Consider the following 23,135-nt stretch of genomic DNA (forward strand, 5'->3'; position numbering starts at 1 on the left):
AACATGTGGCAAACTGCTGAGGAGAGCAGTTTGTCTTCTGGTGCAGCGCATTTTGCGCATTTTGCTGTGTGTGGACATTGTATTGCTGTTTTCTTGGTGGCAGTGAACGTTGACATACAACACCACAGATAGAATGGCCAGGAGAAAGTACTGACGACGTATCAAATAAGCGGCAAGCTGCAGATGCTGACGTTTCCAAAGAACTCATCCGAACTCGCTGCCGACCTGAAAGCGGCTCGACGTAAAGTCGCTGATGAGGCGTTTCCCTCAAAGCACGGCAAAGCTGCTTTCAAGGCGTCTGTGACATCGCTTAATGAGCTGCGCTAAAGGCAGCTGCCTCGCGCTTAGCCGCTCGAAATCTCAGGACTGCGTTTTTGCGATGAGATGTGCATAAACATCTCTAACGTATGCGCTTACCTGCACTCGATAACGTTTTGCCAATGGGAAGGTTGTCCTTTCATCATGCTATACTGGTCCTGACAGCTCGGTAGGTGCTCTTAATGCTTTCATATGCATCTCATTGCCAATAAAAATCTACGCGAAAGAGCGTTCGCCGCAGCTGTCTACAGAACACGGCTCCACAAAACAGAACAGCACACGAGCAGTTAGTTCAGAATGCAATGAACAGAAGATTCATATGGCATCAAGTTGAGCTGGTTTTAGAATTCCTGGTGTTTGTGCATTTCGCATCAATTTCCTGCTGTCGTTCGGCACTGATGATTTTTTCGTTACCAGAAATCCCATTTCATTTCTAAGTACACTCTTTAAAAAAGTAATAAACAGCTAGTAAATGCATGTATATACTAGTTTCGAGATCACTTTGCTACCTTCGTGGCATCTCCTTACTAGCCAACAGCTAGTAAAGCTAGTAAATTTTGCTGTTACTAACCAGAAAGTCTCTCCGAGTTCTTTCCTTTTTCTTTTTTTTTACTATGTAACAACTAAGCCACATAAGGTGCCAGATACTTCGTAGATACCATAGTATATTATGCCGTAATTGTGACAGTTTCATGCAAAATTCAGACAAAGTTTAGTTTTCTTTATTGTGTTGGAATAAGTTTTGTGTACGCGATTGCGCACATATATGCAAACAGTAGTGTAGAAGACAGTGGGTAGAAAACATCGATAAGTAGCCTAGAAGCCTTGATGTTCTGTGTGTGTGTATTCTCGATTGTGGTCCGTTCATGCCTGTGATGACCGTACGCTGTGATGTGTAGTTACCTTGGTAATGACTTAAACTAATTAATGAGTCTAACATGACAATGTCGTCTTATATATGCTGTTGTAATAGAATAAACTTGATATGTCAATGCACACGTCGCATGTAAATAAAATAGGTGTAAACCTCTTGTTGAGTAATTGTAGTCCACTAGTGTCTAACCACAGTTAAGTACGACGGCCGTTAAGTCTAACGGCTGTTGTACCTTATCACAGGACAACCCTAACCGCAGTTGCCCCGCCGCGGTGGTCTAGTGGTTATGGCGCTCGACTGCTGACCCGAAGGTCGCGGGATCGAATCCCGGCCGCGGCGGCTGCATTTTCGATGGAGGCGAAAATGTTTGAGGCCCGTGTACTTAGATTTAGGTGCACGTTAAAGAACCCCCAGGTGGTCGAAATTTCCGGAGCCCTCCACTACGGCGTCTCTCATAATCATATGGTGGTTTTGGGACGTTAAACCCCAGATATTATTATTATTATTTATTAACCCTAACCGCAGTTAATCCGCTAACGACTGTTTTCGTAAACCGAGGTAGGCAACCCCTGTTGGCGCCGTAAACTGACAACATGGCGGCCCCCATGTCGGACGCGAGCAGTTCGGCTCCCACCGAAATATCGAGCCAAAAGCGTGTCATCTGGACCGTTGCGACGACGGAGGCGTTGATACGCATTTGGGAAGATAAATTACCGGCTTTGAGGTACAAGTTTGCCCGTGCTGTCAAAATCTCGTGTGCATTTCACGAGATTTAAACACGGCTGTGTTCGTTCATTGAACAGGGCTTCACGCTATTTGATAGACGCGCATCAAAACACGCTGCTGACGCGTCCATAATCGAGCGTGAAGCCCTGTACAAGGTGGTGTTATAGCGGTGTTGCACGGACGCAGCCATGTATCAACTAAAGAACGCTTGGAAGCGCTGCAAACGTGTGACGGCGCCTCTATCTGGTTTACGGTAACTGTGGTTACGTCCTCTAACTGCAGTTGGGTATAACAGCGGTTAAGCTTACCCGTGTGACAAGGGTGGTTACTAACAAGGAGTGGTTACTAACAACTTAGTAACAAACTAACAGTCTGAGTTGGTACTATTCACTACCTAACAATACAGCCGATTTCACTAATCTGCATTTTACTACCTTGAGTTACTAGGATAGATAAATCAACGGCATATCAAGTACTTGAAATCTATTCTGCTAGTGGGCATAGGATGCACCATCGTGTTTTGGAAGTATAACTTAGAACTGAATTGTTATGAAAATTAACGTCGTTAGAACACGTGACTATGCTCTTGTGCCCATTTAAATGCCAGTGCCTCAGTTTCCCTGCACGGACACTGAGAGCAGAGTTTGCGACCCGAAACAAGCCGCGCATGGCCGATTCACTGAGAAAAAACTCTTGATGGTCGCTGCGCTCAGCCAGCGCTTATTGCCGAACCGGCTGTCGCCGAGTTTCTTAACACCACGAGGAAGGGCGCGACAACAGGCTCCCTGTTCCCCTGCTGGGGTCTTTTCGACGATATGGCTGGAAGAACCGATGTGTTTGCTCTTTTTTCTTCTTTATTCAGTACTAAAAATCCTGTACAGGTCCAACCAGGGTAAGTAATAACGTCAACAAAGTTAATAAACTTCGAATGCACCCAAATGTATCAAAATGTGGACGAAGGCAATAAAGAATTATCCTAATCAATTACGGTGCGGGGAAAAAATTTACAATATGAATAAATCGGGTGACGTAAAGTATGGCGTTAGGGAATTAGGATGATGGTGGCGAGTATGCATTGATGTTTGGGACGATAGATAGATATGTTGAACGATTAGTTGTTAGGTCCCGATTCAAAAGCAAGAAAAGAAATTGTAGACGCAAGGTTTTCCTTCCTTGTCGAAGACATTCAATGCCGTCAGCCTGCATTATCTCATAGGGTGAGTCGCACTGCGAATATTTTGAATAAATCTTAGGGCTTTCCTCTGTACCTTTTCGAGACGAGTAATGTTGTGTTTAGCGAACGGGTCCGAAACAACGCATGCATGTTCAAGTCTTGGCCTAATTATTAAATTGCGCGCAAGTAATTTTACATAGTGGCTGACTTTGTCAGCTTATGCCTTGAAAATACACTTCACGCAACGCAGAAGAGCAAACGTAATCCATATGCAAGTTCCACGATAAACTATTAGTGCGGCCCCTACCTGTAAATACTTGTGCCGAGTCTATTCATGCAGTGCTGACGAATCTAGCCTTTACGCAAAGCGGCGCTTTTTGCGACAGAAGCGAGGAAATACGCTTTTATCGGTGCTCAGCTTGATGTATCACACTATTCGAATAGAACCAATTGGGAAGTCTTGCATGGTATGCTGCCGTGCCGTACGAGTTCCAGGCAAGAACAACAGACACGAAGACGCTACAGACTGTAGACATTATGAAAATATGACTTTGCAGATGAAGGAGGCCGTGTCGAGATACATGTGGGATGCCCGCTTCCGGGCGCGAGAACGCTGACATTTCATGCATACCTTCGAAGGAAAAATGAGCGGCAAGAGCTTGATATAGTCGTAGTAATCATCAAAGCGAATTCTGGACCCTAATAACTATTTCAGATAATGTTCGATGAGTGCTTGTTTCATGGTGAAGCCACTAAATTTCTATAGAACCGGCTGCCGTGCGTGCCGTATTTCTTCGTAATTTCAAAAGCGAACCGTTGAAAACACACGAGGAACGAAAATGGCAACACAGACGACGACTAACACAGGGACGATGCAAAGCGCTTGAATGCGATTCAACACGAGCTTGCACAGAATGTCAGTTAATATTGCCATTTCAACGAAGGCATTTCCCATAGATCATATATGAGTCATTTCTGAAGAAGATTTGACGTCAGGTTTCGAGAAACGCAGCAATACTGATCTCCAGAATGAGTGGAACATGAAAATCCGGACGCCGATTCTGAACTATATATATATATATATATATATATATATATATATATATAATCTTCCACGGTTATGTTTGAACTTTGAACACATGATGACCGGATGGGCGTTACGACGAAAATAAAAATGCTTGAGACTAGTCTCGTCTGGGCGTAGAGATACGTGTGAATAGGCTTGAGTATAAACTTAAGCCGACTTAAGACTGATAGTAATGCTGAACATGAGTACATAGGACCATAGGTCGGAAATAAATGATGGAGCTCACTCAGATTGACTCAAGAAATATATTTTGCGCTTAGTGCTCACTCGGACTCAGACTCACCTATGTTTTCCTCAACCGGACTCACTCGGACTCAGACTCACTAAAACTTTCATGAACCGGACTCACTCAGACTCAAGCTCACCAAAATATTACTCAACCGGGTTCACTCAGACTCAGACTCACGGCTGTATCTGAGTCTGAGTGAGTCGACTCATGAGTGAGTTTGCCAGCTTATGGTATGTCATTCATAAAAAATTAACCCATCTCCCACTAAAGGGAACCATGTGGGGATGGGAAGCAGCGCATGGGTCGACTTAAAGTTCCGTTCATAACGGGCACCTTGCTCGATGGTAACGCGTCCTTGCAAGTGGAGCACACCATGAATTCACTGTGGTTGTTGTTGCTGTTACTCGTCCCGAACTCTTGTTGGAGCATGCCACGCGGGTTCATCGCGCGTCTGCAAAATCTCGTTCCCCGACGCCATCACATGATTGCTGAGAGAGTGTAAGGGGGAGAGGTCACAGCGTCTTACGCAGCCCCTTACACAGGCCTGAACGCGCTAGCGTGTGCCAGCACACATGGTTTTGTCTGCGTTACGCCAAGCTAGGGCAGCATACGGCAGCCCGGGCCCCTTAAGTGCTCTGCACGTATCAACAAGGTGGTTGAAGAACAAGAGGAAGAAGACTTCTCGGCGCGAGCGCGCGCTCAGCTGGCTATGCTAGGTGTTAGAAAGCGGACGGTCGCCAATGGAACTACAGACACAGCCCACCGCAAAAGCTGCTTGGCATCTAAAACTATGAGACGATGACAGTCATTTGCAGGCGAGTCCCCTAGCGAAAGGACCGCGGCCCGCATGTTTGACAGCCCTGCCTTTAGTGCCATTACCTGAGCAAAGCTGACCGTGATTAATGTTCCTTCTACAGTGACCGTATATTCAAATTGCTTGCCGAAGTGGACAGTTCCTTGGTTTCCTTTGATTATCGGACTGATGAAACTGTGGGAAATAAGGTCTGCCTCTTCAAAACAGCCATCACTCGTAGGTAAGAGCAGAAACGTAACGAGACACGAGGAGAACACAGGACAAGGTGCACTCTGTCCCGTGTCTTCCTTGTGTCCCGTTACGTTTGTGCTATTTTACCTATGAACTATGCATCATCATGTTTGAAACTTTTTTAGCATGCACAAAAGACGCGGACACAGAAAGAAAGTACAAATGAGCGCTTACTCACAACTGATTTATTTTTTGAAAGGTACTAAACATATAGGCACAAATAATCATCACAAAGCATGCGCGGAGCAACTCATGAGGCATATTAGCAGAATACAAGTTAACCACAGTTAAAAAAAATCATTTCTTTATCAGTAAGCGCCACCGATGGTTGACTTATACATGTTTTCCCACACCTACTTATATGGAAAGCTTCCGTGACTTCACGTGTAAGTTTATCACTGTGAGTGAACAAAATGTCTGTGTCAATGAAGACAGGATTACAATAACATGATTTACAATGATTGGATAAGTGCGAAAAGGTTTCTTTACCCAGAGAACTTTTATGTTCTTTTAGACATGTATTTATGCAGCGATCTGTCTGTCCTCTGTACATATTTCCACAAGTTAGCGGTATCCAATAAACAACACCTTTTCTGCACCTTATGAACTTAGAGCCTTCTTTCAGCCCACAACTACATTTTCTCTCTTTCAAGTTGAACTTTGTGGCAGCTGCCTGGCACAACTGTTGCACTTTTATAGGAGCGCTGAAAACATCATCAATGTCATACCTGCTGCCAACATTTTTCAAGGCATGAGAAAAATGATGAACGTAGGGCACAACTGCACATCGCTTTTTGACCCTGTTCAGGCTATTCCTTGAAGATGAAAGCACCCCCTTTACTATGCGTATCAGTTTATCAACCGCTCTGGTGATAACCAGTTCTGGGAACCCCGCTGAAGTTAACCTACTTACTTGATTAGAAAAACTATCTTTCATTAGGTGGCAGCAGGACTTCACTATAGCCCCTTTGAGACACGACACTGCTATTCCGTTTTTTACGATTTTTGAATGCCCCGACTTGTAGTGGAGTAAGGGTTTTTCTGATCTAGGGCTCTACATCCAGCACACGTGATTAGTTGAAATTCGCAATGATAGGTCTAGAAACTGTAGTTGTTTTTCTTTTGCTATCTCGTGGGTGAACTTGAGACCCAGGCCACATTCACGAAACACTTTTAATATATTCACCGTGTTGAGCCCATAATCAGCCCCATCACATATAACCAAAAAATCATCAACAACACGGAAGATTCTTTTTCTCATACGGTGTACAGCATGATGAATTTTCTGGTCCACTCGTGCTAGAAAAATATTACTTTAAGTAAAGGAGCTGCCTTCGAACATATACATATGCCAGATTTTTGCACAAACATTTCTCCATTCCACCCGACAAAAGTAGAATTCAGGTAAAAGAGCAGTATTTCCATAAAAATTTCCACTGAAATTCCGCATTCGTTCCTAAACTTGATTTCATGATTATCTACACAAATGCACAGTTTTACACTTTTCAACAACTCTGGGTTTTCAGTGACACAGACCTTTTGTTCACTCATAGTGATAAACTTACACGTGAAGTCACGGAAGCTTTCCATATAAGTAGGTGTGGGAAAACATGTATCAGTCAACCATTGGTGGCGCTTACTGATAAAGAAATGTCTTTTTTGAACTGTGGTTAACTTGTTGTATTCTGATAATATGCCTCATGACTTGCTCCGCGAATGCTTTGTGATGATTATTTGTGATTATATGTTTAGTCCCTTTCAAGAAATAAACCAGTTGTGAGTAAGCGCTTGTTTGTACCTTCTTTCTGTGTCCTCGTCTTTTGTGCACGCTAAAAAGTTTCAAACATGAATTCATACCAACTCGCCCAGCTATCAGTTTTATGCATCACCAGCTAGCCTGCCAGCAAATGTTACTCCACATTATCGATGTTACACTGACTTTCCTGAACGTCGTGCATGTTGGTAATACTGCATACTTCGTTGAAATCACTAAGAAACTAATGTTTTGCTCAAAGCAGTTCTGGTTAAAGTTTTGAAATACGATACACAAGCGTCTGGAGGCTAACTGGAATGTCGTACACCGCACAAGACTGACCGACTATGCGTGGGCTCTTCGCTCTTGCCCGCTCTCTGTCTTTACACATTCAAAATTACCTTTACTCAGTGTAGGGTAGCATACCGGTTATTCTGAAGTGAGTAATCTCCCTGCCTTTCCCCTCTCTCATTCCTTCAGTGAAAATCCTTCTCGTGTGTAGGCTAGTAATTGACCTAGGCATAAATGCTCTCGCACAGGCTCCATAGGGTGGTGGCCAATCGTGAACACTTTCAGTTTAGGCAGTTCATTACCTTTGTATTCAGCACATTCGCGTTTAGAGCTGCTTGAACACTTGCTCTCTCTACGTCTTCAGTCATGTATCGCGATTCATCATTGCAGAAAAGCACTATGCCATCTGCAAATCGTAAGTTTCTGAGATATTCTCCGTCACTCTTCATCCCTATTTCTCCATAGTCCAGTCATTTGAACACTTCTTCTAAACACGCATTAAGCAGCACTGGAGAAATCGTGTCTGACGCCGCTTTCCACTTCATTTACGTTGCTTTCCTTGTAAAGAAGCAAGGTAGCTGCGGTCCAGTCTTTGTAGACATTGGCCAAGGCACTTTTGTTTCAAGCACTCCTTGGTGACGCAACGCTTTCAAGACTGCTGGTATCTCTACTGAGTCGAGTGCCTTTTCGTAGTCTGTGGAAACGGCACAAAAGGATCTGCTGTACTCAGCCAATTTCCCAATTACCTGTTTGATCACATGGCAGTGATCCCTGTGATCACTGCCAGGAAGCACTCCTTCCTGAACCCAGCTCGCTCTCTAGGTTGATTAAGGTCAAGTGTGTCGCTTACCCGATTTGAAGCGTTCGTCGTGAATGTTTTGTAAACGCTTAAAGTAGGCTGATCGGTCATTTAGCAACGACAAGCTTAACTTGCGCCAATTTTCGAATATTGCCACAAAAACTTGCAGCGGCTGTCTTACGAATAAATTGCGATAGCGGCTGTGATATGCGAGACAAATGCCCACATCTTCACACACGGCGTGTGCAGTTGATTTTATCGCTTTCAAAACCTTTCGCGCGACGTAAGCCACACAGCTTGGTTCATCCACGCCCACAAGAGACCGGGTGCAGCGCTCGACATAAGTGTGCGTGACGCTCGCATCCTTCGCGCATCCATTTAGGCTGAAGCACTAATGCACACCTGAAGGGCGCATTCGGTGCAAAAGCAAGACGGAAGTGGCACTTGGCGAATATCGTCTTTCACTCGACGCGCCCCTCAGCGGCGACCAAGCATAAGGAGCCATCGATTCCCGATTTCGTCGTGCCTTCCTTCCTGCGCAACAAAACAGCTGGCACTCTTCAAGCAAGCGGATTTATTGAGCAACCACACACCAGGGACTACGTAACACTAGTGAGGCGTTGGTGGCAAAATGCGCCACGTTCATTGTTTCCATTCCGAAACAACTTGCTGGGGTTCCATAAAGCTCTTTATCAATCAATCAATCAATCAATCAATCAATCAATCAATCAATCAATCAATCAATTAATTTCCTTTGCAAAGGAGGAGTACGGGACTAAAAGTACGGGACGAGGTCCCGGCCCCGTTACAATTTGGCGAAACAGGAAGATGGCGGTCAGTCACGCACGAAGAGTACAAATAAATTCATAAGGGTTACATGGCATCAAGTAACACAAAAATTATGTAACAAAGCGCTAAACAATGCAGAAGAATAGTCACGAAATGGCATGAATATGAAAAGTAGCGATCGACAAGAAGAGGGAGAAAAATTCGGAGGGATGTACTGTTCTTGAAATTAGGTAAACGAACTGCGTTTAAGGAGACAATTTTTATTACACGAAAGGTCAAAATCTTCATTTTTTAATAAGTTTATCAGGGAAGGTAGATTGTAGGACAAATATTGTTCATCATAAATTGTTCTAGAGGTGAGCTGCGCTGTGCTGTCAGCGGCTTTTGCTTGTCACTTTTTTAATTGATGGCGGTCGCTGCTCTACTTGCCGACCAGCTAGTGGGTTAATTGCCATTTAATTACAAGAACGTCAATAAAGGGACACTGAAGCACTTTTCGAAAAAAATTAGGTTTCGGTGGTATGTTATAGAATTTCGTGTGGCGAGCTCGAATATCTTGTCGAATTTTTTCACAAACTAGGGCGAATGCCTTTATTTGTCAAAAAGGCGCAGCACGTCCCTCGGGCGGCGCCGATATTCTCTCCGACGCCTACGATTGGTCGAAGCCTCGTGACGTCATCGGGGGTGCCGCCAAGGCACCCTCGATCGACTATACGCTATCGACTGCGCACAGCAGCAGGCGATAGCGTGTTTTCAGTTTTTTTTAGTTTGAAATAAGCGCGCAGTTGTTAATACGACGATGTGTGACTGTGGCAATGACCTCGATGTAGTACATCAGTACTTGTTCGAGCCAGTCGTGTCTACTAGCTACGACCGGAGACGCGGCCATCGCTAGAAAGCGCGCCCCAACCCGCAACCTCCACCCGTGATAAGCACAGGTTGAAAATAACTGAATTCGGTCAATGGAATCTGTCGCACGGGCGATGATACAGTCGAGGCCAAAACGGACCACTCCTTTGTTTGTGCCAAGTTATGCCACATGGGCACTTTTTGAATAGTGATTTTGTTCAATCCAATGACATTAGATCGGCACCGACCGTCTCGGTAGCAATCGGCTGTCGTCTATATCATCTCATGTGTCGTGGACAATAGAGTTTCCTACAATTACCTAGAGTGAACTCTGGCGCTGCGATCGTTTGCCTAATCTTCGGGCTTACGGCTTTCAACGCACTTGTAGCTTTGTTTATTGCTGTGTTTTGGCGTTCGTTTCGGATAAAATAATGGACCATTGTGAACTTCGTGACCAGATTTGAATTGGTGAACCTAAAAAGGTTAAAGTGGTGAAGTGGAAGTGCTGACTTTTGCTGAACTTCATATTGCGACAAAGCGGATGCAGGCGACGCGGAGCCAAGCGGAGCAAAAATAACGAAGTTTAGACAAATTTATGTATGACCCATCATTACCATGCTGGCTGAAGCTGACCCATTCCCATGCTGGTCCCATGCTGACCCATCTTCCCATGCTGGCATCATTCCCATGCTGGCTGAGCTGCAACGCATGGCTGAAGCGCCATGCGTTGCAGCTCCCATAGACACTAGCGCCAGAGTTCTCTCTAGTTTACCTATAGGAAACTCTATGGCGTGGGCCACCGACCACGACGACGTCGCGCGGCAGGCGGCGGCGCAGATATGCCTGTGTCGCGGGCGAAAGGCAGCACTGGTACTCGGCGCGCGGACAAGAAGTGTGTGCGCGAAGTCACCGCGTATGTATCGTTTCCTGGCCGGACGCCGTAATAAATGGTTCTGGGTTCTGTTGTCCGCTTGTATAACGGCTGCGCAGCAATGCTAGGCTACGACAATATGAAAGACTGCTATACCGAGTAGCAGCGGCGATTCTCGATCGTGATCGAAAAATACGATCGGAGTCGGCCTCGACTGAGATCGCCCGTGTGATATCCGTGTGGCATAGCCCGGCTCCAGTGGCGTAGCCAGGGGTTGACACATCGAACCCGTGCCTCTCCCGAAATTTCTTTTTGCCATGGAATACAGAGCACAAACTGACACTAGACCACACTTGTCTGCCCGGCCTCCACTTCAGGACGTGCCCCCACGGCAACAAATTTCTGCCTACACCACCGCCCGGCTCGGATAGATATTAACACGATAGCGTTAAAGAGCTCGTATCGCAGAATTCCGCCGTCGGCGTCGGTGTCGGCACCGTTGGTTGTGAGCAAAAAATCATCATCTTGTCCGTGACCGAAAAAGCCGCAAATAAAATTGATAAAAATGTTGGGTCCGAGTGAGAATCGAACCCAGGCCGTCTGCGTGGCAAGCAGGTGTTCTACCACACAGCCACGCCTATGCTTGGTGCTGCACTGAAAGTAACTTTTATGTTTCCCAAAAATACGCGTCCTGTATACAGGTGTCACAGTACGAGATGTAATATCGCAGTAATGTTGCGTGGTACAAGCGTACATTTTCATCGGGCGTCACACCATGTCAATATCATAACAACTTGGTGGTTTAAAGACAGCCACCCATTACAAAAGGCACACAGATTACTGCGCGTATTCCCTTAAAGGGACACTAAACAGCAAAACAACTCTTATCGCATTAGTAAAGTAGTCTTCCACGATACCAAAAACACCACGCTTGCTGCGAGAAGACGCTTAATAAGCGAGAAAACGCGCAAAAAGACATGGCTGATCCCTCCGTCATAGGAATCGGTATAACACGAAAGTGAAACGTGTCTTCACAGAAGTAGTGCTTATTGTGTAGTGATATATGAGAGCTTGTACAATGTATATTCGTGTTTGGCAGCTATAGCACCGTTTGACGTGTATGCACCCATGTTGACAGCATGTCTCTATCGTGACGACTAACGCCCATGATCATGATTAAACCGTTGTGGTAGCTGACGGTGTGAACATATATTTGGGCACAGCGAATCGTGAATCCCGCGTAAGGATGATATCAACAAGCTCATAATCAACATTGGTACCCGGTATGCACTTCTTCAAAGCGTCGTCAATTAAGGAGAGAAACGGCACGGGGTGCGCTTTCTAGTAATGGGTAGCCGACGCCTGTGCTCATGCATACATAACACACACTGCGCTTCAGCAACACGGGAGGTAGAGGTTCATGGCCTGAGCCGCAAACGCGGGAGTCCCGCTGGCCTCTGTCTCGCAGGCTCTGCTCTCGCTCCACCAAGGCACGACATTCGCCCGTCGAAATCGCGCGCTTTCTGCAACACATATTGCAGCAGTTTTGTTAGTCGGTGCTCTCGCAATTGAAGCAGTCGGCGGCGGAGAAATCCCGTTGCTGCACGTGGAAGCTGCACTACTCCTATGAGCCGACGCACGCTAACACGAAGCCAAAGGCAAAGAACGTAACTGCGTCAAGGGTGCCTCGGCGACGCCAGCGCGGCCAGTCTACCTCTCTGGTATCGAGACGCTTTAACCATGACCTCTGATATCGCACGAAATCTCGGAGTAAACGCTAGTAAGTGTCGATCGCGAAGCATTACTTCTTTTCACATCTCACAGATGGCGGCACCGCCGCCCGCCCGCCGCGAAAGAGAATGTGTGAAAGATATAAGGCGCGTTCGCGCCGTGTCTAGCATCTCCCGAGTTAGCTTAGTCGGTAGAGCGTCGAGCGCTTGCGGCCGCAACGTCGTGGGTTCGATTCCCAGCGGGGTATCTTTTTCTTGGTTTTTTCTTTCTCACCCGTTGGCGTCCATTTTATCAACGTCATATCCGTGACGGATTTACTTGGTGGACCCCGGCATAAAACACTTTCGTGTTAAAAGAAAATACAGGTGGCGACGCCACCTTGGAAATCCCGCACCATTTGCCGTGACGTCACATATTTTTGACGGCGCCTGCTTGGACCTATACGTAGTTCCTAATCGGTTAAATCGAAGTACATTGTCCTCTGAGGGGGCCAGAGACTTGACATAACGAGTTCGTGGAAATTTCGTCGAGCCAGTGGCGCCAAAATACGTTAAATGCTCTTTGAAATCTCTGACGTCACGAATTACGGAGTTCGGCGCGAAATTTAAAAATGAAACTTTGAACTTGGTTTTCTCCTCTAATAATAAACCTATGGTGGTGAAATAAACTACACAAGAGTTCTCCGAGCACACTTTATCAATCTAAACCAATTCATTGTTTCTCGTTAGTGTCCCTTTAGGACCACGTAGTGGGTGCATCGCAACTTCGAAAAAGTTTCTCGTGCATAATTGCTCCTGGTTTAAAGCATGCTACCCATTACATAAGGCACACACCTTAGTGCGCGCATTCTGTTAAACACTCGTAGTGTTCGAAGTGCGCACTAGGGGCAGGATGTCGCTATCGCGTTCAAATCTTAAACGCGACGCTTAAGCGTGCCCCAATTTATGTAGTTGCTCGCAATACTATCATACATTGCATAACCAGTATATATGTCGTCCCAGTGTATGCTACGTAGGACTGTATTGGCGACGCCGACGCTTGGCCTCCGCTTCTCGAGCTCGAAGTTCCGCGTCATTTTGGCGTCGTTGACGCCTGTGATCGACATCACGACGACGACGCTTCATTTCAGCTTCCTTGGCTCTCAGGAAGGCATCTTCACGGCGTTGTTGGCGTTTGACCTCCGCTTTCCTGGCCTGACCACGTCGCGCGCGCGTGTGTCTGTGTGCGCGTGCGTGTGTGTGTAAGAACACACGTTAATAAGTGTGCACTTAGTGGTTGAAGTGCGCACTAGGGGCCGGATTTCGTTATCGCGTTCAACTCTTAAAGGCGAAGCATAAGGTTCTCCCAATTTTTTTCGACCACTATCGAAATGTCAATGCTACGCCGGTAGAACCACTCGGTTTCTAGAAGCTTGATTTCGTTCGACAGGACGGTGCAATCGACAGCCTAATATTGTGGCCGACTGGATCTTAGGCCGAGCGAAACACGATGGAAAGTGCCCATGTCACTGTACACAATCCGCAACGCGTTCGCTAGCGATTCAAAATGGGCGTTTCGCGGAAGAAAGTGCCTAGCATCGCATTCAGACGCTGCGATAAGCAGCGAGTTAACAGATACATCCAGCCTAATTATTAATCAGTTCCATTGTTCAAGTTTGGTGGCGCAGCGGGCTAACGCACCGTAGACCACTCGAGGCTGCAATGACCTTCACGCGTTCCTTGCAGATTCCACGGAGCTTTCTTTTTTTTTTGAAGTTTTATTTTAACGTTAAACGCGTATACTGCTCTGAAGGAGCGCTCATATGAAGAAGCGCGCCCAGCGCTTCTTCAATTCTAAACGTTACATGAGCAAACTAGTGAGAGCGCCGTCGCCCATTGACACGAGTAAATCACGGACAGTGGCAAAATAAAGACAAGTGCGCATCGCGAACAACCTAGCATGATGGACCTAACTTCAGCAAGGTCTGGGTACGAGCTAGTTGGTATTCCATTTTTTTAAATTGTGATCACAGCGCAAAGTAAGACACGAGACAGAGAGCAACGAAGACGAGCGCAACTTCAGCAACTGTTTATCGTGACGCCTGGACGGTAACGAACAACGTTCGTGGAATCGAGGCAGCACAGAGCTGCACTGTTGCGGCAGTAGCAGACCCTGTCGCAACTCTCCGCACTGCTGCTGATCAGCGACGCTACCTAAGTTTTTCTTTATTTCGTGAAGGCGGCTATCCGTGGCGGCGAGATCCTTCTTGTGCAAAAGTACATAACGGACCGCTTCAGTCGCGCAGACTTTATGGTCAAGCATAGCAACTTCATTCGAGACGGGATTCGCGCGTAATCGCCGTCTTGGAAATACTTGAAGCATAGCACAATTGCTTTTGTAGATTTGAAGATTTTGCTCTAAATAGCAGTGACCAACTTTGCAGCCATCTTCTGATCTCGAGGAAATTTGTGAAATGCGACTTTATTACGAGCGTAGGTGCTATTGCAGTCAAATACCGCGCAGAACTCGGTATGGTGAGCCGTCTTCAACACGGAGCATAGGCCGTAGCAAAAGCCGTAGCAAAGGCCGTAGAAACAGTGAACTTTGTATCGGAGAATCTCGAAGTGAACGAACAGGACGGTGCGGCGATAAGCAAATCCCCACGCTTCCCTTGGCAGCAAATAAAGGCGCAAGCAGCGATATTCCCGATGACGTCACTTCTCTACGGTTCCCTCTCTGCCGTCCTCCTCGCTTCCGTTTCGCGTGCGCCGAGGGTGTTCATTTTTTTTTCTTCCACTCATACCTTTCTTTTTCTTCTTTTACCATGCTCTTTTCACTCTCACTGTCCCTTCAATCCCCAGTCCCCCGTGGGTGTATCGGTTGAGGTGTCCTCACTTGAGAGACAGTTATCGTGCACTCCACAACCAATTTTCATTTCCTTCTTCCTTTTAAGAATCACCCCCCCCCCCCCCCACGACCAAAGTTTGCCCGCTTGTAGCGCAGTTGTTTAATCAAATATCGCGAAAGAAAAATCCACGTAGGCATTTTATAAGGGGTAAAGACTGCGAATTACCAATAAATTCGAGAATTTAAAGCCGCTTCAGTATCCCTTTAAGAAGCCTCCGCACGATGGCCCAAATACTGCTTTGGAGTTTTACCTCGTCTGTAGAGATATTACCGTTTATGCAATACCGAATCCCCGGACAGGTGTACTGTCGTGAGCGATACGAGTGAGCGAGTGCGTGGCAAATGTCTTCAAACCCCGATTCACCCGCGACGGTGGTTGGTGAAGGTGCTCGACTGCTGACCGCCAGGTCGCGGGATCGAATCCCGGCCGCATTTTCTATGGAGGCGAAAATGCTAGAGGCCCGTGTACTTAGATTTAGGTGTACGTTAAAGAGCCCCAGGTGGTCGAAATTTCTGGAGCCCTCTACTACCGCGTCTCTCATAAACATATCGCGGTTTTGGGACTTTAAACCCCAACGATTTATTATTATCAAACCCCAGTTCGAACTCGGATGGCGCTTTTAAAAATAAAGTGGAAAAAAGCTTTTTGCGCGAACTGTTGTCACTCCCGCGACGCGTCTGTTTTTGCGACACGTGGAATGTATGATACAGCATACAGATAACAAGTTGATATTACGGCGCCTATTGTAGCGCTCACGAAGCAAAAATCTGTGCCATATTTCAAATATTATTACTGCGATAGCAATTATATCGACAGTCTCGGATGAATTTTGCCGTCCCCCGCCGCGGTGGTCTAGTGGTTACGGCGCTCGACTGCTGACCCGAAGGTCGCGGGATCGAATCCCGGCTGCGGCGGCTGCATTTTCGATGGAGGCGAAAATGTTTGAGGCCCGTGTACTTAGATTTAGGTGCACGTTAAAGAACCCCAGGTGGTCGAAATTTCCGGAGTCCTCCACTACGGCGTCTCTCATAATCATGTTGTGGTTTTGGGACGTTAAACCCCAGACATTATTATTATGAATTTTGCCGTCGCCGTCGCCGTCATGCACCGTATATGTATAAGTATGTATATATATATATACAAGCCCCAAAGAAAAATAATTCAGAAAAATGCTTCCGAAGCGCGGAATCGAACCAGGGACCTCTTGCTCCGCAGCGAGTGGCGCTAACCGCTACGCCACGAAACGCAGATCCTTGACATAGCTAACGGCGAGCGTTATATACACGCCCTTTACCGCTGGACGGACTCAGAGACGGCCGGCGCTTATAAGCGTTTCTTCATTACCAGCGAGATGGCGCTAGCAGCACGACGGGCGCAGAGCCATATATACCCTTCGGGAGAGTTTGGCGATTGTTTCATCTCGCCGCTCTCCGAGCTCCGCCCCAGCGCCGCCCTCTTCTCGTGACGTAAACTCTCTCTCCTCACCGGCGGCGGCGGGCGGCAGTGGCGACAGCGCGGCGCGGAGTCCAGCGCTGCCGCGACGGAGAGACGCCGACACGATCGCTGAGGAGCGTGCGTAGGTTACGAAGCACTTGTGCGAAGCCGCGCGTATTCATGGCGACTGCTCCTCGCATTCAAGCGTGAATTTGTTGCGTGTGATGGGCTGCTGTTGCGCGGTTGGCTGTTCAAACAGCAGCGCGCAGGGTTTCCGCCTTTTTAGGCTTCCGAAGGAAAAGAAGCGACGACGCCTTTGGATCAGAAACATCAGACGCAGCAAATAGACCCCGACCAATTGCTCCGTGCTATGCGAGATACGTACTTGAGTATTTAGCTTGAATATTGCTGGTATTATAAACAGCGCACCATTAACACAAATTTACTATTTGTTGTGCAATGGGGCCCTTTCAGGCGCACAAACTTTAAAAATCATTTTGTCACGCTGAAAAAAAGGAGTTTTATGGTTCGCGTTTCGATCGCTTGGGCAGATTGAAATTTTGCAGCGATCACGCTATGAGTGTCAAGCGTGATGTGTTGCGTTTACGTAATTTATCGCGCGTTCTGAGCACGAGCTTCGGATGTTACCGTGATGTTGTGAGGGGAAGATTTATTTCAATATCGCAGGTTAGTGCCGCCGCGCGTCAGCTGCGGCGGTTACCTGGCATGTGTTGTACGTTATGTGGTCTGCGTTTCTGTGGCTGTCAGCCTATAGTGTCATTTACCGCTGTGTTGCCGCTTGTGTACTTGCTGCCAGTTTCACGTTTAATTCGCGCATGTAAATTAATCTGCGTCTCTGTGCTAAGCGAATGTGCCTTGCGCTTTTTAGTCATGCACGTATAGTGCACGATGTTTGTGCTCGTGCAGGAAGCCCTTCCACTATAGCAAGGAGCCCTTATGCGCTCGATGAAATTTCGTGATCAGGAAGTAGAGAGCGCGAAAAAGTTGAGCAGAAAAATGATTTTGTAAAGAAAACCAACATGATGTCCGCTATCAGACTAGCTGAACGAGGTATTCTTTTCATTTAACACGCGCCTACTGGGGGCCCTGCACCTGCTCTGACGAAAACCTTAGATGCCTCACCAAACGCGAAAATTGACCGCCGGCGTCCGTGGCGTCGGCGGCGTCAACACGAGGGATGTCAAAGATCATCACGTACTGACGTGACCATACGACCAAAAATTGTGACGTCATCATGACGTCGAATAACGTGATTTCTCGCGATGACGTCAGCACATGATCAGATGTGGTGTAGAAAGATTGCAGTGCCTCCGATCTTGGAGGCAGTGCAAAACAATGTTAGGTCACAAAGCTTTCGAGGTGGGGGGGGGGGGGGCGTGAAGAACAATATATCAACTGAACAAAAGGAAGACGGCTTTCGCCTTCGAGTGGTCTTAGGCGAATGCATAAGGGACTCCCCTGTACTCTCAGCCGCACCCATGGACTATACAAAGGAACGTAAGGGGCTTACGTACGCAAGGCACTTTGGAGTCCCGGCACTAAAATTCTCTAGGCGGGAATTTTAGGGCTCGAGATCCCCAAGCCGCTTGTGTACGCCCACTTTTGCGCTTTTGTGGCTTTAATACAATTACGTGCGCTGGTATCTCTGTTTCTTTTAAAAGCAGAGCTGTTTAAGCTTGCAGAATCCCCGTTAGTGGCAAATAAAAATTGTCATCATCATGAACCGGCACGCAATCCGTCCTCTTCTTTATCTTCTGCTTTGCTGCCAGAACACGTGCACAGACTTTTCCGGCGTGGTATGCAATGATTTTCACGTAACACTTGTCACGTGACATGTTCCAAAAATCACACCTGTTATATATGCTCGTCACAGAGTCACGTCACGCAATACCAGTTTTGGTGTATATCAATCTGGCGGAACGGTCGCCATCGCACCATGAGCGTGGCACGTAAGTCATCTTATACATGACACGTGTATCATGATTTTCGTGCTAACTCCCGTTATTTATGTTCGTCAGACAGTCATGTCGCGCAATACCAATTTTGGTGTATATCAAGCTAGCGAAACGTCCGCTAGCGCACCATGAGCGTGGCACGTAATTCGTGCTCTACATGACATGCGTGCCATGATTTTCATAATAACTCCTGTTATTTATGTTCGCCATACACTCTTGTCAAGCCATACCAATTTTTGTATATATCAAATTAACGAAACGGCCGCAAGAGTACCAAGACTGTGGCATGTAAATCATGCTGTACATGACATGCATGTCACGATTTTCATGTTATGGCCAGTCGTTTACGTTTGTCATACAGTCACATTATACCATACCAATTTTGGTATACACCCCATGAACGAAACGGCCAGGAGAGCACAAATTCGTAGGCGGCTAGATAGGTAGATAGACAGATACGCTCAAAGTCGCAGAAGTTCGCTAAGAAATGCTTCGCACTTAAAAAACTCAAGATAGTCCCCACAGGTCTTCATAGCTCGAAAAGTCACCGATGATCACGATACTCCCTCATGCGAATTCTGAGCGCAGCTTTGTGTTGAGGCAACGCGAACTGTGTTTGAATTTCTGGCTATCCGCATTGGAACAATCGTTACATATTGCCACAGAAACTGCCCGAGCTCGAGTGCTACGCACGCCACTCTGCGCATTGCAGGCGTCATCGACATCCCCGTCACGACAAGCGAGACAGTAGCAGCGCACCCACCAGCCCTGCATGCGCACGAGCTCCGACCGAAGGGCGAGCACGCATGACGGAGGAAGAAAGCGATGTTAGAGGCCAGTCGCTCGTGATATCGACAGAATCCACGTTCGCTGTCTTTCGTGCTCGTTCGCTCTATCGGTTACGCCGATACGCCAACGGCGATGCCGAACAACGCAGGAACGGACGCCTAAGAGCTGCGCCCTAAAAGCACAGCGCGTATCGTAGAACGTCGTGGACTCGAATCGGCGTGCACAACTCAGTTTCACGATGATATGGACACGCCTAATTCACTCCATATTCTTCATTAAATTTGTGTAACAATGTTCTTGCACAATTTCGCTTTCGCAATTTGTTTAGGAGCGCTAGATTTCACGAATGAACAACGCGCACATAGCCTCAGCCGTGCGTCCGTCGCGCGGAAAGACTATATATGGCGGACGCCGCCGGAGCGGAGGCGTGGCGGTGACGTGAACAGCGTCATCGCCGCGCCGCGACGTCACTGCCCCGCCCATTCGCCAGACTCTCCCCATCGACGGCTCTGGACGGGCGCATTTAAAGTCGTCGGCGAGCTCGCTCGCTTCTTCTTATATTTGCGCAGGGAGAACCTTGCCCTTCCGCTGTCTGCTCGCGCGGTTTTCTGGTGGTGAGGGGAAGAGGGATGTTTCGTGCTTTCACCGTGGTGTCCGTGCTCATGTTACGGAGCGTACAAAAGTCACTCGAGCTCAAGGGACGCCGCTAAACGAACAAACAGAAGATGAGCGCGAACTATCAAGTGTCACAGCTCGAGACTTGAAGCATGCTAGTTTCCTTCGCTGCTTCGTTTTGCAATATCTTTATGTTATCTTTTACAAAAACACACTCAAGCGAATGGAAAAATAGTGTTGCCGCATCGTCATCGGCCAGCGAGATTACCATTAGTACCAACCAGGAGAGGAGAGGGAGCCAAACGGCGCCATTTCACCCATGCGTTGCGCGAAAGCGCTCGAGTTGCCGCTGCTTTGCGCGAGGTGGCAGCAGCTTTTTGTTAGCGATCTATCTTGAATCTTTCACGGCCTCTCTGTTGCAACCCGCAATCATTGCTTGGTCCACTGAATGTAAAGAAAAGTGACTCAATTGCAGTTAGAGGTCGATAAGTTTATTTGGCCACAAGAAATGGTGATACATTCGGCAACATTTCAACGCTGCTTCCTTGGCATGCCTTTACTACATGCTACGCAGTGCTTGGCAGTATTGAAGATCATCATCATCAGCCTGTCTACGCCCACTGCAGGGCAAAGGCCTCTCCCATGTTCCGCCAATCAACCCGGTCCTGTGCTTTCTGTTGCCACGTTATACCTACAAACTTCTTAATCTCATCTACCCACCTAATTTTCTGTCTTCCCCTCACGCGTTTGCCCTCATTTGGAATCCAGTCAGTTACCCTTAATGACCACCGGTTATCCTGCCGACGTGCTAAGTGGCCGGCCCATATCCATTTCTTCTTCTTAATTTCAACTATGATATCCTTAACCCCCGTTTGTTCCCTGACCCACTCTGCTCTCTTCCTGTCTCTTAAGGTTACACCTATCATTTTCCTTTCCATCGCTCGCTGCGTCGTCCTCAATTTAAGTTGAACCCTCTTTGTAAGTCTCCAGGTTTCTGCTTCGTAGGTAAGTACCGGTAAGATGCAGCTGTTATATACCTTCCTCTTGAGAGATAGTGGTAGACTACCATTCATGATTTGATAATGCTTGCCGAATGAGCCCCATCCCATCCTTATTCTTCTAGTTATTTCACTCTCATGGTTCGGCTCCGCGGTTACTACCTGTCCTAAGTAGACGTACTCCTTTACAATTTCCAGCGTCTCGCCACCTATCGCAAAGCGCTGTTCTCTGCCACGATTGTTCCACATTACTTTAGTTTTATGCATATTAATTTTCAGACCTACTCTTCTACTTTCCGTATCCAGTTCAGTAATCATGAGCTGTAATTCATCTCCCGCGTTACTCATCAATGCAATGTCATCAGCGAATCGCAGGTTACTGAGATACTCTCCATTAACTCTTATCCCTAATTCTTCCCAATCTAGGGCCCTGAAAACCTCCTGTAAACACGCGGTGAATAGCATTGGAGAGATCGGTCTCCCTGTCGTACGCCCTTCTTTATGGGATTCTGTCGCTTTCTTTATGAAGGACTATAGTGGCTGTGGATGCGCTGTAGATTTCTTCCATTATGTTTATATAGGCTTCGTCGATGCCCTGGTTCCGCAGTGCTTGCATGACTGCTGATGTCTCCACCGAATCAAATGCCTTCTCGTAATCTATGAAGGCTATGTATAGGGGTTGGTTGTATTCCGCGCATTTCTCTATCACCTGATTGATAGTATGAATATGGTCTATTGTTGAGAAGCCTGTACGAAATCCTGCCTGGTCCCTTGGTTGATTAAACTCTAATGTCGTATTAATTCTGTTAGCAATTACTTTTGTGAATAGCTTGTAGACAACGGACAGTAAGCTGATGGGCCTGTAATTTTTCAGGTCCTTGACGTCCCCTTTCTTATGGATCAAGATGACGTTGGCACTCTTCCAAGATTCTGGTATCCTCCCTGTCGAGAGACACTTCGTATACAGGGTGGCCAGTTTATCTAACATAATCTCTCCACCGTCTTTCAACAGGTCTGATGTTACCTGATCCTCACCAGCGGCTTTGCCTCTTTGCATTCCTTTAGGGCTTTCTTTACTTCTTCTGTTAATACTGGTGGGATGTCAGATTCCTCTGGGATATTACTGCTTCTTACGTTATCATCCTGACTGTCTCGGCTGCTGTGCAGATCTCTGTAGAACTCTTCCACTACCTCAACTATTCTATCCATATTGGTGTGACCTTGCCATTTGTCCCTTAATGCATACATCTGATTTACCTATGCACAGTTTGTCTTCGTAGCTTTGAGGCTTCTTCCGTTCTTTAGAGCAGGCTCAATTCTCTCCATATTATACTTTCTTATGTCGGCTACTTTACGCCTATTGATCAACTTCGAAAGCTCCGCCAGCTCTATTTTGTCTGTTGCATTTGAGGCTTTCATAGCTTGACGTTTCTTGATGAGCTGGCAATATAGCTGGCAATATAGAGGAATACTATAGCATTAATGAGAGGGTGTTATGTATCGTGATTAAGTTTAATAAGAGGTACAGGATGAAGGTGATACAGGCCTACGCGCCTACATCCAGCCATGATGATCAACTGGTTGAACGCTTCTACGAAGACGTAGAATCAGCAATGAGTAAGGTAAAGACACAGTATACTGTACTGATGGGCGATTTTAATGCAAAAGTATGCAAGAAGCAGGCTGGAGATCATGCAGTTGGGGAATATGGCATCGGCTCTAGAAATGCCAGAGGGGAGTTACTAGTAGAGTTCGCAGAACGTAATAATTTACGGATCTTGAATACCTTCTGCAGAAAACGGACTACTCGTAAGTGGATGTGGAGGAGTCCTAATGGCGAAACTAAAAATGAAATAGACTTCATAATGTGCGACCACCCGGGCATTATACAGGATGTGGA

General features: G+C 46.9%; 1 long non-coding RNA gene across 1 annotated transcript; it reads left to right on the plus strand.

The window, feature by feature from the left end:
- The first annotated feature begins 1,458 nt into the window (after positions 1-1,458).
- Positions 1,459-16,491, plus strand: LOC125756495 (uncharacterized). Its single transcript, XR_007414552.1, has 2 exons — positions 1,459-1,584; positions 16,391-16,491. It is a non-coding gene; the product is annotated as an uncharacterized LOC125756495 (long non-coding RNA).
- The last annotated feature ends 6,644 nt before the right edge of the window (positions 16,492-23,135 follow it).

Source organism: Rhipicephalus sanguineus, unplaced genomic scaffold, assembly GCF_013339695.2.
Source record: "Rhipicephalus sanguineus isolate Rsan-2018 unplaced genomic scaffold, BIME_Rsan_1.4 Seq10615, whole genome shotgun sequence".
Taxonomy (NCBI): Eukaryota; Metazoa; Arthropoda; class Arachnida; order Ixodida; family Ixodidae; genus Rhipicephalus; species Rhipicephalus sanguineus.